The sequence below is a fragment of the Leiobunum rupestre genome, chromosome 1 (genome assembly GCF_980474605.1).
Source record: "Leiobunum rupestre chromosome 1, qqLeiRupe1.1.hap1, whole genome shotgun sequence".
Lineage (NCBI taxonomy): Eukaryota > Metazoa > Arthropoda > Arachnida > Opiliones > Sclerosomatidae > Leiobunum > Leiobunum rupestre.
Window position 1 is genome coordinate 67,362,422 of NC_143384.1, and position 6,044 is coordinate 67,368,465.

Consider the following 6,044-nt stretch of genomic DNA (forward strand, 5'->3'; position numbering starts at 1 on the left):
GGTTAAGTATAGCAATATATTTCTCAAAGATTATCGAGTAAGGAATACAAAATTTTAACGAAAACCACCACCAATGACATTTCGTGACCTCTTAAACGTATAACAACCTATTCTGGTATAAAAATACCAAAGTATTTACATTTTCTGAACTTAAACAACTTCTTTTGGAGGTATCAATGTTACCAGCTGTGGAGAATGTGCGCTCTGAGCTTGCTGACGTGGCAGGAATACATAAATATTTGTTCGCAAGTGAGGCTAGTGCGGGGAATTTTTGAGCGCGCGCTTTCCACCACTCTAAGTGGTTCAGATCGAACCTCAGTTGGGGTTCTGATAGGTATTCATCAAACTGGCTATCTTCATCGGCCTGCGATGGTCCGGGGTCATTGTAAAGGTACGCTAGGGCGGAGGTGTGTGTGGCCTTTGGCAACTCGACTTCCATTTCCATTACCTCGGAGCTCTTGCGCAACATGCCTCGGACATATTCCCGAACAGCTTGTCTAACCTCAGGTGTTTCATCCGCAAGGTCTTTGTAGCGTGGGTCCAGAAAGGCCGCTATGAGACGTGCGAGAACCTGCTCTTGGTTGTCGCTTGTACTAATGTATGTCAATTTAAGATGAAAGCGCGTCACAAGTTCCTTGATAACCATATCTTTAAATTCGGAAGTCATCGAGGAATCGCCGGTAGATGGTTGCATATGGTTTTTAACTACTTTTGTAATTAGTGGTCGAACCATGGACGTTGGTGAACTCTTATCACCACAAAATACAGTAGTTACCATTTGCAGTGGTTTTAATAGGTCTACTAATTCGTCAATTTGTGTCCACTCTCTCTCTGCTATGTCAAGCTTTTCAGCAACCGCTCTGGTTGTGAGTGTTCTGTCGGTTAGAACAGTGGTAATGGGAAGTCGATTCTCCAACAGACGTTGTAACATTTCAAACGTCGAGTTCCATCGGGTCTTTACGCTTTGTATGAGTTTCTGTTTTTGAAATCCTAGCTGCACCTGTTTCGTCTCCAAAGCTAATGTTGCCACATTTGAGTGTCGAAAGTGTCCAACTATTTTAGAGGCTTTTTGGCAGACATCAACGGTGGTCTTGTGCTCAAGAGCCTTATTAGCGGCAAGTTGAATTGAATGTGCCGCACAAGTGAGCCCACCTTTTTCCTTTATGCCAAGGCTACTCATGTCACGAACGGCGTTGACCACATTTACTGCATTATCAGTCACAACAGTTATGGTCTTGTCTAAGATGTTCCACTCTTTCAAAACGTCTTCCATGGCGTTGCAGAGGTTGGCCGAAGTGTGACGTTCTTCCATAAGCTGAGTAGTCAATGTAAATGACTTTGGTGTCCACTGGTTGTCTATTAGATGAACTGTCACCGTAAGGTATGATTGTTGGGCTCGTGAGGTCCAGCAATCGGATGCGCATGTAACATTTTCAACCGCGTCCAATTCCTCTTTTATTTGACATTTCACCTTATCGTACAACATGTCCAGCCTTTTTTTTAGAGCAGACCCCTTACAAATGTTGTAACCGGGCTCCACAGTTTCCATGAACTGAATAAAACCCGGACACGATGCAAATGAAAGTGGAAGCTGTGACATACCAATCATCTTTGCAAGGGCTTGATGAATACTTTCGGTACGGTCTTTAGAACAAATACGTCTAAGAGTCCCGGTAGAAAGGCGCTTGCGTTTAAGTACTGGCCCAATTGAAAATGATCTGGAAGCACTCGTCGACGGTGTACTGGGTAGATCATCGATTTGGACAATATCTCCGCTCTCGCTATCGCCCTTTCTAGTAACGTCGTCCTCCTCGCTGTAAATTAAAAAAAATTGCGTTAAATATTCCAAACACGTATTGTACTTTCGACATCATTTACGCAGAGCTCAGTACAAAAGTAGCTTACTTCTGGTTTAATTCAGCTACTGCACCAAGATGGTCACTTGGAGATTTGCCGTGAACCTTCTTTAAATGGTTTCCGATTGCCCCTGTTGAACCTCCTTTACACGTGAACTCATTGTTGGTGTAGTCATCACAAACAAGGCAAAATGCCGTGTCACCCTTTCTCTCCGCGAATTGCCAAACCCAACTTTTCATCTTGCCCATAACATCGATTTAAAAATTAATATATTCCAATAAACTATGCGTTTGGAACAAAAGGAAACGAAAGACCTCTGTTATCTAAAGTCAAAGTCCTATTGTAGATCGTACACCGTTTGCAATGGGTAATAATTATTAAAAAACATGTAGATTTCATTAAAAAATAAACTTTGGTAACATCCAAGTTTTTGTACCCAACCTTTGCTACACAGCAGAAACACGGATTTTCGTTTTAAGATAAGCGTGTCGATAGGTCCGTGTAAACGTATCAAACTACACGGGTACACGTGAAATATACGTTTATCTGTTAACTTCTAAAAACACGGCGGTTTTGGAAACGGTTTTTAAAACGTTTACACGTATAACTTTAAACGGATATAGAAACACGGATTTGTGCAAAGACCCTATTCTAAACCCTATCCCTAGTTTTAGGCCTTGTAGTAATAATTTCATGTTAACGCTGGGCAAAGTAGGGCCACCGAGGGCAGCTAGTAGGCCTACGGAGAAAGTTGTTACACAGCACCTTAGGCCTAAGTTATCAAGCCACTTTTGAAGCCATTAATTCAGGTGGCCAGGTTACAATGCGAAGGAGGGTGGTAGCAAGCCCTGCATGCCACGACGCCGAGCCAACAATTCCCTACACTAACTATTACCGTTAACCTCAATAACTTTTTGAGAAAGGGGAAAACCCCTTAAACCAGTGGGGAGAAAACTTGCAAACTCAACGCAAAAGGAGTTGTTCCGAGTTTTCACCCAGTGCCACAAGCTGGGATCGAACCGGGCTCCTCTAGATGCGAGGCGAAAGTACTCCGCCATCCCACCCTTTGCCAACCACTCCACCACCCCACCCTTTGCTTACCACTCCTCTACGCACACCCCCCATTTGCTTACCACTCCGCCACCCAACCCTTTACTTACCACTCCACCACCCCACCCTTTGCTAACCACTCCGCCACCCCACCCTTTGCTAACCACTCCGCCACCCCACCCTTTGCTAACCACCCCACCACCCCACCCTTTGCTAACCACCCCACCACCCCACCCTTTGCTAACCACTCCGCCACGCCACTCTTTGTAAACCACCCCACCACGCAACCCCACACTTTGCTAACCACCCCACCACGCAACCCCACTTTTTCTTACCACTCCGCCACTCCGCCACCCCACCCTTTGCTAACCACTCCGCCATCCCACCCTTTACTTACCACTCCTTAACCCCACCCTTTGCTAACCACTACGCCACCCCACACTTGGCTAACCATCCGCCATCCCACCCTTTACTTACCACTCCGCCACCCCACTCTTTGCAAAACACCCCGCCACGCAACCCTACACTTTGCTAACCACCCCGCCACGCAACCCCACTTTTTTCTTACAACTACGCCACTCCGCCACCCCACTCTTTGCAAACCACCCCGCCACGCAACCCCACACTTTGCTAACCACCCCGCCACGCAACCCCACTTTTTTCTTACCACTCCGCCACTCCGCCACCCCACCCTTTGCTTACAACTCCTCCACGCCACCCCACCCTTTGCCAACCACTCCACCACCCACCCTTTACTTACCACTCCGCCACGCCACGCCACGCCACGCCACCCTTTGCTAACCACTCCGCCACCCCACCCTTTGCTAACCACTCCGCCATCCAACACTTTACTAACCACTCCGCCACCCCACCCTTTACTAACCACTCATCCACCCCACTCTTTGCTAACCACCCCGCCACGCAACCCCACACTTTTCTAACCACTCCGCCACCCCACCCTTTGCTAACCACTCCGCCATCCCACCCTTTGCTTACCACTCCTCCAAGCCAACCCACCCTTTGCCAACCACTTTACCACCCCACTCTTTGCTAAACACTCCGCCGCCCACCCTTTGCTTTCCACTCCGCCACGCCACCCCACCATTTGCTAACCACTCCGCCACCCCACCCTTCACTTACCACTCCGCCACCCCACCCTTTGCTAACCACTCCGCCACTCCACCCTTTACTAACCGCTCCGCCACTTTACCTATATGACTGAATACTTTCACTTATACTAGTTGTTACTTAACTCTCTAGTGAATAAATTAGCATTATAACCGTTTTCAATAGCTTATATGAAGTTGAAACACTATTTTTAAAACCAAAACAGATAAACTTACCAATATAAAATCTTTACGTAAATATTTAAACATTTAAATTAGGTGTTTCATTTGCTTTGGAATCATAAAGGCTTTCACGCTGAATTTAAATTGATATTGCAGAGTATGAGGTCCTTCTTATGTAACATGTTTGTCAAGCGTCTCACGAGACCATGCAAGTGCATGAGCTTTCTCGAGAAGGATTGAGTAAAACACGTCTTTACATCAGATTACAAAGCCACCACCTACTTCAATCTGCACGGTAGTGGACTCGTTCTGCTTTGCAAATTTGAAAATAGTATGTGCCGTGACGCGACAAATTGTCGACAACGAAAAAATTGCAGAAAGTTCCGAAGAACGGGATACTTTAATATATTATGGACCTTTATTGAACTGTTCCTTTAAATTTGTCACGACAAACGGGCGACTTCAATGTAATGTAAAATATCATATTTGTTGTTTTATTCTGAAATAGCCTTCGTTATGTCATGCACCAAATACCATACTGATTTTCGTTGTAATTAAATTTCCAAATGTAATTCGTCATGTTTATTTATCAAAATTTTACTCGTCATGTTTATTTATTAAAATTTTATTCGTCATGCTTATTTTCCAAATATTATTCATGATGCTTACTTTTCAAATTTAATTCTTCATGCTTACTTTTAAAATTTAATTCGTCATGCTTTCTTTTCAAATTTAATTCGTCATGCTTACTTTTCAAATTTAATTCGTCATGCTTAATTTTCAAATATAATTCATCATGCTTACTTTTCAAATATAATTAATCATGCTTATTTTTCAAATTTAATTTATCATGCTTATTTTTCAAATTTAATTCGTCATGCTTTATTTTCAAATATAATTCGTCATGCTTACTTTTCAAATTTAATTCGTCATGCTTTCTTTTCAAATATAATTCGTCATGCTTACTTTCAAATTTAATTCGTCATGCTTACTTTTCAAATACAATTCGTCATGCTTTCTTTTCAAATACAATTCGTCCTGCTTTCTTTTCAAATTTAATTCGTCATGCTTATTTTTCAAATTTAATTCGTCATGCTTATTTTTCAAATTTAATTCGTCATGCTTTATTTTCAAATTTAATTCGTCATGCTTACTTTTCAAATTTAATTCGTCATGCTTACTTTTCAAATTTAATTCTTCATGCTTACTTTTCAAATTTAATTCGTCATGCTTACTTTTCAAATACAATTCGTCATGCTTTCTTTTCAAATTTAATTCGTCATGCTTTATTTTCAAATTTAATTCGTCATGCTATTTTCAAATTTAATTCGTCATGCTTACTTTTCAAATTTAATTCGTCATGCTTACTTTTCAAATTTAATTCTTCATGCTTACTTTTCAAATTTAATTCGTCATGCTTACTTTTCAAATACAATTCGTCATGCTTTCTTTTCAAATTTAATTCGTCATGCTTTATTTTCAAATTTAATTCGTCATGCTATTTTCAAATTTAATTCGTCATGCTTACTTTTCAAATTTAATTCGTCATGCTTTCTTTTCAAATACAATTCGTCATGCTTTCTTTTCAAATACAATTCGTCATGCTTTCTTTTCAAATTTAATTCGTCATGCTTCCTTTTCAAATTTAATTCGTCATGCTTACTTTTCAAATTTAATTCGTCATGCTTAATTTTCAAATTTAATTCGTCATGCTTACTTTTCAAATTTAATTCGTCATGCTTACTTTTCAAATTTAATTCGTCATGCTTACTTTTCAAATTTAATTCGTCATGCTTACTTTTCAAATACAATTCGTCATGCTTTCTTTTCAAATTTAATTCGCCATGC